The 11,029-nt window shown below is 33.1% G+C and overlaps 1 long non-coding RNA gene across 1 annotated transcript in view; it reads right to left on the bottom strand.

Moving 5' to 3' along the window:
- Window positions 1-1,654, bottom strand: part of LOC107863472 — a 7,279-nt gene extending 5,625 nt beyond the window's left edge. The window contains exon 1 of the long non-coding RNA XR_001672264.2: window positions 1,194-1,654. This is a non-coding gene — a long non-coding RNA (uncharacterized LOC107863472). The remainder of the gene's footprint in view (window positions 1-1,193) is intronic.
- Window positions 1,655-11,029: the final 9,375 nt, after the last annotated feature.

Genomic DNA, 11,029 nt, shown 5'->3' with positions numbered 1-11,029 from the left:
AATCTCAAAGATTAATTGAACTAAGTGATGGAAGTTCTCTCTTATCGGGTGGTATCCCAGGGGCATAAGCCTATCATGGGTCGATCCCTATTTATGTGTTTATGGGTGGTATCCAGGGGCATAAGCCTATCATGGGTCGATCCCAGTTGATATGTACTGGAGGCAGCCTAATGGTCACAGTACAGTACAGTAATAATTACAAAGATGATAAGAATGAAGGTAAAGTGATTGAATAAATACAATGTACAGGTTGTCACAAGTTCTAATAAGTGTGGTCCACTCCTATTACAATTTATTCACTTGTTTCTGATTTCTATTGAGCTCCTATATCATATGTGATTATCTATAGCTTTACATACTCAGTACATATTTCGTATTGACGTCCCCCACGAGGGACCTGCATTTCATACTGCAGGCACAGGTACCTCAGCTCATACACCGCACAAGTAGGAGCCAGGATATCCAGCTGCTTTTGGTGAGCTCCAGTTTGCTTCGGAGCTTTCCGTGTCATATCCAGTCACTTTTGGTATTGTATAGAAGTTAGTTATATGGCGGGGTGTGTCCCGGCCTTAGTTAAACTCTGTGTGTATTGTCTAGAGGCTTTGTAGACCTAATATTCAGTCAAGGTGGTGTTTTGTTAATAGACGTGATGGCTCCAACGGCCAAGTATTATATATACATATATATGTGTGCTCGAGCTTATGCAGGTGATTATTTCCTTTTATATGCGACATAATATTGTCCGAATTTCGGGTTGTCATAGAGGTATGCATGGGAAGTATAAGGTTATGAGCTGGTTCTCCCGAGCCTCCTCGGTTACGGGTGCCAGTCCGCCCCAATAGAATTTGAGGCGTGACACCTTGCCCTGCCCTGCCCCACTTAGAGACTGCCCCGCCCTGCCCCGCCCCACTTAGAGACGCCCCGCCCTGCCCCGCATAGCAGTAGATCCGCCCCACTCCGCACCCGCTACACCCAATTGCTATTCCTAGTAGCTAGACTATAGAGAGACGATAATTGACCATCCACAAATTGATAAATTTCATAGTAAATTACTGAGTTGAACAAATTAAAAAAAATGACAGATTCTGAATAGAGAATAGGAAGAATAAAAGTAGCTCGAACAACCAAGCAATAAAATGAATTTAGAATAATTTTGAAAGAAAAAGAGCAACAAGGTAGAATAAAAATCATACCTCAAATTCGCGTTCGAGAAAGATAAACAGATATTAGGGTAAATCTACAGTAACCCGAGGAAGAAGCCTTCTACAATTGGCAAAGCTGCGTACGCAATTGTCTAAGTTGCTCCCTCACTCGCTGTGCATCTGCTGATATTTGTGCGTACATGATTGAGCTCTAGGGTAAATTTATAACCAGCTGCTGCACACTATGAGGAAAACGCCATACAGACGTCTTTGTTTACTTCTAATTTTTCAGAAAATTAAAATAAAATAGAAACAAGGCGCTGTATAGATTTGGTGAAATAAAAACACATTACTAAAATTTTAATATTTATTTTGACGGTACTTTTTCCAGCTCAAGGCTCTGAATTACAATTTGGGACCAATCAAAAATTTTTTTAGAGAAAAAATTTTGTACATTCGTAATAAAATACAATATTAAGGACCAATAGATAATCTTGTCCTAATACATGTACTTTTTGAAACGAGATTATTAATTCATCCCTAAATGTTGGTCATAAATAAAGTAATTTCTTGTAGTGTGTGCTTTCAGTATTTTAAAGAAAACTAGATGAAACAGAAAAATTTAAGTCCTCCGAATTCACGGAGTGTCCTTAAGGAAATAATTCTCCTCAAATACCCGAGGTTTCGGAATTTTTCTCCTAAGATAAAATGGCTTAACAATTCGATTATAGTGGCACCTTATATGATCGGATTCTCTTCGAACTCACTCAACAGTTGGATGATCACCCAGAGTATTTTAGAAGAAAAGAAATATTTTTAAGTGCAGAAAAAATCGTACTAAACTTATGAAAAAATGCAGGTGTATATAGCCATTAAGTGCCCCTTCCGAAAGGTGGCAATGGTTCACCGGAAAGGTGTATCCTTTCTGAACAGTCATGTCTGTTCATTCGAAAGAGTGTATTTTTTCCGAACAGCAACAAACATCCAAACAGTCATATCTTTTTCCAAAATAGTTTGTCTTTTACTTGAAAAGTTATGTCCCTTTCAAGCAACTTTTTATTTTCCATTCACACTAATTGAACCCAACATATAGTTCTTTAAATTTTTATTATTACATACAATAATAGTTTTTTATTAAGTTCTTCTAATACAATTAGAAACCTATAAAGAGCAAACCTCTTACACTACATTTTGAATGTATTTCGTAATAGACAATTTTGATTAACTAAAGAAAGTATAAAAGGTGATAAAAGTATAAAATATGAAATTCACGATTAATGCAATCATAGAATTAAAGAGGAGATTTGCATTTTGCAATTTGAATCATATGCGTTGGCTGAAAAAGTCATGCATCTTTTCCAAAATTATTTACGAAACTAGTTCTATAATTCGACATGTAATATATAATTTTGAATTGAACCTGATCGATTTTTATTAAATTGTTCATTAAACATATTATTATTCTTTTGACCTTCCAACCTAAATTTTGACATATAGGATCTTTAGAAGAAGTGAACAGAATCAAAGCACTTGCATAAATACATCACTAAGAAAATTTACTTGTGCGCTAACAATTCGCTTGTTTTATGAGGAAATAATAGTAGAAAACCAATGTATTTAATATAAATAACTATTAGCGAAAAATAGAAGGAAAAAAATACTACTCAGCTGCATATATGGTCTGCCAATAATTTCTATACTTAATCACAAGAAAATAACTTGACAATGTACATATCAACTTTCTAAGAGAATCAATTTATTTTCACAATTTGACGATTTTTTCTTCGGTGATACTGACCTCATCTCTTTAGTTCTCAATTAAACGTAACTGCGTTCTGAGACCTTCATATAATTTTTTCTCAAAAGAAATCGATCAATTATTAACAAAAGATTTTTTTTGGTAAATTCACTAGTTAAATTAAGAATTTTTAATTACACTCATGAATAAACAAAAACAACAACCTCCTAGTGTAATCCCACAAATGGAGTTTGGAGAGGGTAGAATGTACACATCACTTCTACCTCCTCTACCCCTTAAAGGTAGAGGGTCATTTTCGATAGACTTCAACTTGTTTTCAACAGGCCCTTAGCTTAATTGGTGTCTGCCGAACAATTCGAAAGGGATATATATATGGGAGAAATTACAATATAAATCAATCGAAATGGAAAGTGCTATACAACAAACAATAAAAAGGTCAATAAGGAAAATGAAATGATGCAATAATCGGTATACAAAACATCAGTAAAAGCAGAAATCGAAGCTCAAAAAACAACAAATAGAGTGCTAATTATACTCATAAATAGACGATTTAATATATCACCTACACAATCGAATAAGATTACCTTAAGTTTATGAGTGCATTTTATTAGACAACGTTAGAGATGATAATACACTCTTTCCTCTATCAGACATTCTTCACCAAGGAACTATATTTTGAATACTATTTTTCATGAGCTTCCTATCTCAGTGAATTAAAAAGACATCCATGCCAACTGGCCTTTTGTCGTTCTTCTCAAATCATAAAATAGTCATCTTTACATCTTCATTTCACCCGTTCAAGAAACTATATTTTGAATACTATTTTTTCATGAGCTTCCTATCTCAATGGAATTAAAAAGACATCCATGTCAAGTGGTTCTTTTGCCGTTCTCCTCAAATCATAATATAGTCATCTTTATGTCTTCATTTCACCTGTTCAACATTGGATTTTCTCCTTATTCCTAACAAAAAAAATCGCAAAAATTAGTAAATTGTGAATAAGAATTGTAAGAAAATAAGTTAAAATCATAATGTTTTGCTCTTACTTAGAAGTTACAATCAATGTACGATAATAATAACAATATATCTAGTCTAATCTCATAGATAAATTTAGAAAGCAATATAAAATACAAAAATAAAACTAATTTACTAAATAAGACTATTAGAAAATCAAATTACACACCATACACACCTTTGCAAGTAAGTATTTTTCTGCACAATAAAAATGAAAGAAAAACAATACGTGAAGAAAAACATACTCAAAAGAAGAGAATATATAAGAAGGATATATATAGTGCCAGGCTACAACATCAATAAGCATAGGGATGAATAGAGGAGGGAATGAATGAATAGACAAAAACGGCTTTCTGCTTAATGTTCAGTAAATACCAATACTTAATGTTTGGTAAATACCAATACTACGTGAGTAATCTATGAACAAGGGAAAAACCTTGAATTTCTATATCGTTGGAATGAAGGAGCTCATCTTCGTATATAGTTACAAGGAAAACTATACATGGAAAATGCTATACATGGCAAGAACTATATATGGTAAATATAATTACAGAATATTCTAGACTAATTATACATAATTTACTTCCTAATATATTAAAGATAACTACGCTAAATATGATAGGTAAATATTGTAATTGATGGTGATTAACACCCTCCTTAAACTGATGGTGGTCAACTAGATGTTTGCCAATAAAGAACTCATGTCGTTTCTTTGTTTGGGACTTGGTGAAAAGATCCGCTAGTTGATCTCTAGAAGAAACATAAGGAAGAGAAATAAGACCGTCATTAAATTTTTTTCGAACAAAGAGACAGTCAATCTCGATATGCTTGGTTTGTTCATGGAAAACATGATTGGTGGCAATCTTTATAGCACTTTTATTATCACAGTAAATGGGAGTGGGAGAGGAAGATTGAATGCCAAGTTAAGCCAACAAACGACACAACCAAACCAATTCACAACAAGTAGTTGACATGGCACGATATTCTGCTTCAGTGGATGATTTAGACACGGTTGTTTGCTTCGTTGACTTCCAAGATAGCAAGGAGTTGCCAAGAAACACACAATACCCAGCGGTCGAATGACGAGTATCAAGGAACCCACCATAATCACCATCTGAGAAGGCATTCAAGAGAGTAGGTGAGTCATGACTATAATGCAAGCCCATAGTTGTGGTTGATCGAAGATAACGGAGAAGGCGATGAACAATCGTAAGATGAAGCCTTCAATTATCAGACACAAACTGACTAAGAATATAAATTGTGTGAGCAATGTCAGGTCTAGTGACAATTAAGTAGACCAAGCACCCAACAAGGCGTCGATAAAGAGTCGGGTCTGAGAGGGGTTCCCCATCAGTCTTAGAATAATAAGTGTTCAACTCCATAGATGTATCAACAGTGGTTTCATCAGTCAGGTGAGCCATGTCCAAAATTTCTCTGGTATACTTTTGTTAGCAGAGAAAATAGCCACCAACATTACGAGATATTTCAAGACCAAGGAAATAAGATGCATCCCCAAGTCTTTCATTTGAAATGAAGATTGTAGCATAACTTTAAGTTGCAAAGTACCTCCTGCACCATCCCCAGTAATCAAGAGATCATCAACATACATTAACACAAAAATTATCTCTCGTGGTGAGGAAGAGTTAAACAGAGAATAGTCATTATGACTCTGATACCATATTAATAAGGAAAAAACCTTGAATTTCTATATCATTGGAAGAAGGAGCTCATCTCCTTACATAGTTACAAGGAAAACTATACATGAAAAATTCTATACACGGTAAGAATTATATATAGTAAATATAATTACAGAATATTCTAGACTAATTATTAGAGTCGTCAAAATGGGCTTGGCCCTTAAGGCCGACCCAACCTAACCCACTATAAGGGTTGGGTTGGGTTGTGATTTTTGAGCCCATTTAAAACTAGGACTTATAAGCCCAGCCCAAGCCAGCTCGCTGGCCCTTGAGGCTTGACTGGGTCGGCCCGTTGGTCAAAATATTATTTAATTTAAATTAAAAATATATGAATATTGTAAAAATAAAAAGTAATAATTAAGAATAGTAGTTATTGAATAAGTTTAATATCCTACATGATATTTAACTTATTAAGTGTTAAACCTTAATCATCAAGTATTGATGTTTCATTTGTTATTGTTATTCAATTTAAACTTGAAATTAAAGAAAATTGTAAGCAAAAAGAATTAAAAATATAAATAGTGATTGCTCAATAAATTTTACCTAGTATCTTACACAATATTTTACTCACTTAGCATTAAATGGAAAAAATTAAAATTTTTAATCATAAATATAAAAATTGTATCCATCATAAAACGTTCAAACACTTGTTGCAGCTACTCGAAATTAATTGCACAATATTACCCAAATTCAAAGCGATAATATTTTTAAGTGATTTAAATATTATTAATTTTTGATATAAAATTATTTTATATTGTTCAACTTATTAAATTTGCATATGAATTTAGATGAATGTTGATATTATTGAAAATAATATAACCAATGAATTCAAATATGTTTGACAATGTATTGGTGTTGAAATGTTATAAATCATCGTAGAATTATGTACTTTATACAATAATATTTTAGAAGTGTGAATGGATTGCCATATCTATTAGTTCAAATTGAAAAACAAAATCTAACAAAAAATTGATAAAATAAATGGCTAGCCCGCCCCAACCCACGATCCTATTAGGGATAGGTTGGGCCATACATTTTAAGGCCCTTTAAAATGAAGGGCTAGCCCGTCCTAGCCCATCAAATTCTTTGGCCCGTGAGGCTTGGGCTGGGTTAGGTTGGGTCAGCCCATTTTGACAGCTATACTAATTATATATAATTTACGTCCTAATATATGAAATATAATTTCGCTAAATATGCACTACTAGAAAAAATAGGAAAGACGACCACAAAAACCGACAACATGTAGTCGTTTTTCCTGTTTTTGCGACATCAAAAGCGACCACAAGGAGTGGTAAAAAAAGAGTGGTAGCTTTTTTAAAACCAACAGCATGTGGTCGCTTTTTTTTTTTTTTTTTTAAAAATATATATATATATATATATATATATATATATATATATTTAAAATTCAATATTATATTTGTTAAAAAAAATTAGTTTTTATTTTTAAACAAAAGCGACCACCGGTGGTCATTTTTTTAAAATTTAATAAAAATAAATTTTAAAAAAAGCGACCACAAGTGGTTGTTTTTGTATTTGAATTAATTAATTAATTTTAACAAAAGCAACCACAGATGGTTAGTTTTTAAATTTTTCTTCAGAAAAGCGATCACTTGTGGTTGCTTTTTTAATTTTTTTTCAAAAAACCGACCACATGTGGTTGGTTTTTCTGGTAATTTTGTAAAAAAAAAACATATATCTATGCTACATTCCATCAAATCTGCTACACAATACAACCCACCAATCAACATTTAATATACAATCAACCACCATAAGAATACAAACATTAAAAATCTAATTATTTATTAAATTTATTAAGGCTCCAAATCCAAGCTACAAAACATACAAAAGACTAAAAACTACAACTCATCATCCGCATCCTCATTCTCAACCTCACCCATAGGATCTGATTCCTCCTCTGTGGTGTAATAATTATCCAGTTGGCTTAGGTCTTTTATAGCCCGAGCTGCATCACCAGGACAAGGAGGAAGAATCTGTGCAGATTAAAGAAAAGAGTTGATCTACTCCTGCATTATCCTCATTTGTGCTGCTATTTCCTCTTTCTTTTTCTCCGTCCTCTCAGTCTATACAACAAGATCTTTAGTGAGTTGACAAACCGTATTTTTTAGTAAATCAACGGTTTCTCTATCAACTGATAAGGGAAAGGATGAATCACCGGATGAAGACCTAATATTCTCGCTAAAGCATTTCCTGTGGTAGCCATAGTATGAACTTCTAACTGGAGAACCCGCAGTTTATTTTTAGTACTCCTCCTCTACATCTTCAGGTATTGTTTCACCCTGACTTTCAGGAGGTTAAGTACTATGATACTCAGTAATGAACTGCATATATTTGTCTTATATTCAAAGTAGAGTTAAAATTAATAGTAAAAAAACATTAAAACTAGTCGTACTTGAATAATATCAACTTTGAGAAAAAATTTTGAAATACAAAATGTGATTCTTATATGGGTAGCTTTTGCATGAGGCTCAACCCAAACATCTTCATCTGTTGAGTTCTTTTTCTTCTTTACATAGGTCTCCTCGAATACCTCATGAAAAGCTACCTTCCTACCCAAATTTTTTTCCTGCATATGAAAAAATTATTAATCTTCAAAATATAAAAAATAAAAATAGAAACAAACAATTAAACCTGTAAAAGTTACATATCATTTTTTGCTCCATAGTAATCTGACTAATAGCTCCCGCAGTATGTAGAGAGCCACCCTTGGTCAATGCCTTGACTTTCTTTCCTTTTTCACTCAACTTTTGATATTCTTCGCTATTCCAATAGCAAAGATAATCTTGCCACATCCTTTCATCTATAAAACTTGGTCTTACCCTTTTTTGTCTGGCATAATCCAACAGACCGTTCATTCTGAGTCTTGCTCTTTTATAAAAATTCTTCTTTATGGCATAGTAATCTGTTGGATCCCACCAGAAATATTTCTATAACAAAAGCCAAAGTTTAATATTCAATATTTTGTTCTAACAATGTGTTAAGTAGTCGATAAGTTAAATCTTTACCTGAAATTCTTTAAACATTTCATTTCTATCAAATTCTGAAACCTTTTGCCAATTGGTCCAATAGCCTTTGAAGTGGCGACAAATACATTTAGTCATAATTTTTGCAATTCTATAATCGGACAAAAACCTATAACACAAGATCAAACATTAATATCATAGAGCATAATAATATAGTAAATAAAAAATGAATAATGTTCTTATATTTAGAAATCTTACGCTGATCCATATGGAATAATATACTGCCTCCGATGATTATCTTTGTCTCTGGGCTGCAGAACAAGTGCTGCTAGATATACTGGCGTGGGTGGATCTGAAGCACTGGATGGTATGACTCTAAGATGAAGATTTTGTCAACCTAATATATCTAGAAGAATCACTGTGAGTACGTGGGTGACTAGTAGTAGAAGGTACTGCAGACGATGGTAGATGACTTTGTGTGTCAGTGGTCATCTGATAGTAATGTAATGGCAGTGGTATGGCGATGGGATAAGAATGAGTCTCTGTAGAGCCATGATGTGGACCCACATGCGTAGGTGCAGGAAATGAATGATGCGATGACCTAAAATATGAGGGTCATGCTGACACGTCATCTAATCGGCCCTCAGATATATGAATACCTATCGGTCGTCTATAAGGCGGAGGTTTTTTTTCTTTTTTGTCTTTGTAGGATCAATTTTTTTTACCTTTGTCATCGTTACCTCCCATCTAAATTATGTAAAGTTAACAAGTAGTTAGTCCTTACAAAATAAATATAAGAAAATGCCCCTTTTAGAATCGTATAAAAAAAGAAGATTTTTTGTGAAAAGAACACACATCCATTTTCAAGTCATTAGTACACATTCCAAGTAACTAATATAAAGTTTCCAATTCACATTTCAAATCACTAAATCAGTATTAAACACCAGTGAAATAGTTACATCACCATAGCAAGTTTAGGCTCGCTCTAACAACACAAGAAAGACAAGAATATTTCTAATACTACATAAAAGATGGAAAAGTGACAACAGTAATCTTACTCAGGATATTACATATAAATATTAAACAAGAAACATTAAGGTAAATAGTACAAAGCATAAAGACATCAATACATAACAAATACAACCTACACAAACTAATTCTCCTCTCCCGAAGATTCTCCACTAAACTATTCACCCTCGTTGGAAGTTTTCTCATCTTCTACCCATTCAACCTCTTCTTCTTCAATATTAACTTCTTCAAATATATTTTTTGGGTGGTTAAAAATATCCACTAAATCAATGTCCACTAACTGGTGATCAATTTGTATTTCATTTTAATACGCAGTCTCCAACACATTCTTAACTTTCACCATCCTATCGGCTTTGTTTTGATTACAGCCCACCAATCAGACTTATCTCTACACAACGGATAAGGAGCATAATACACTTATTTAACATTTTGCGTGAGAATAAAGGGATCGTAAACAAGATATGTCCTATTGTGCTTAACTTCAATGATGTTATGCTCCTTAAGTACTCTTGTGCCTCTTGTGCTTAGATCAAACACTTACATCAAAAGAGTACAATTTTTTTATTGGCAAACCAGCATACTCCATTTCTAAGATCTCTTGTATGATGTCAAAGTAATCAACATCATTATCACCCTTAACCCAAAAACTATTATTTTTTGTTTTCCTTGTTCTGGAGTGTTCTTCAATGAAAATTTTAAATCCATTTACTGTGTAATGGGACATTGTACGAGCTTCAACTGGTCCCAAAGAAATATCTTTCATGAACTAATCGTATGCAATCGCATTTGGTGAATGGTATACCTAAAAATATTATATATATAAATAATAGTTGAAGAATGTATAAATGTTTAAAATTTATTGAAATATTAGTACACTTACAAAGTTCATGTCTAAACCATGTTGCAAAGGATGCATACACTTGATTTTGGAGGAATTGAGTCTTAAATGAACTGAAGATCCAACATGTGAAACACAATTAATTTCCTTAGTGAAATGAGTAAATAAGTATGATATGTTCATATTTAATATCCTTACTTTAGAAGGGTCTCAACTTCCAAGTGATTCAGCAAGACATACAAAGTTGTTGTTTTGTCCTCCATGGTAGTGAGCCGACGAAATATGATCTTTTTTGTCTTACTACCAGATTGATTGAAAATTGCTATTGGTTGCAAATAAGGCTCATTCTCATCGTCCTGATATCGATTCGGTCTGTTTCTTAAACAAGTAACTTGATCACCAAAGTAGTATGAACAAAATTGAGATGTTTCTCTTGCAAGATATGCCTCAACTATAGAGCTTTCCACCCTATATTTATTTTTAGGACCCCTTTTTCAATTTTGCAATTGTCCTGTATAATATTAAGATTAGGTGTTTACTATATAAAAATAGATATGTATGAATTTGAA

Source organism: Capsicum annuum, chromosome 3, assembly GCF_002878395.1.
Source record: "Capsicum annuum cultivar UCD-10X-F1 chromosome 3, UCD10Xv1.1, whole genome shotgun sequence".
NCBI classification, from domain to species: domain Eukaryota; kingdom Viridiplantae; phylum Streptophyta; class Magnoliopsida; order Solanales; family Solanaceae; genus Capsicum; species Capsicum annuum.
This window is presented reverse-complemented; position numbering and strand designations above follow the sequence as displayed.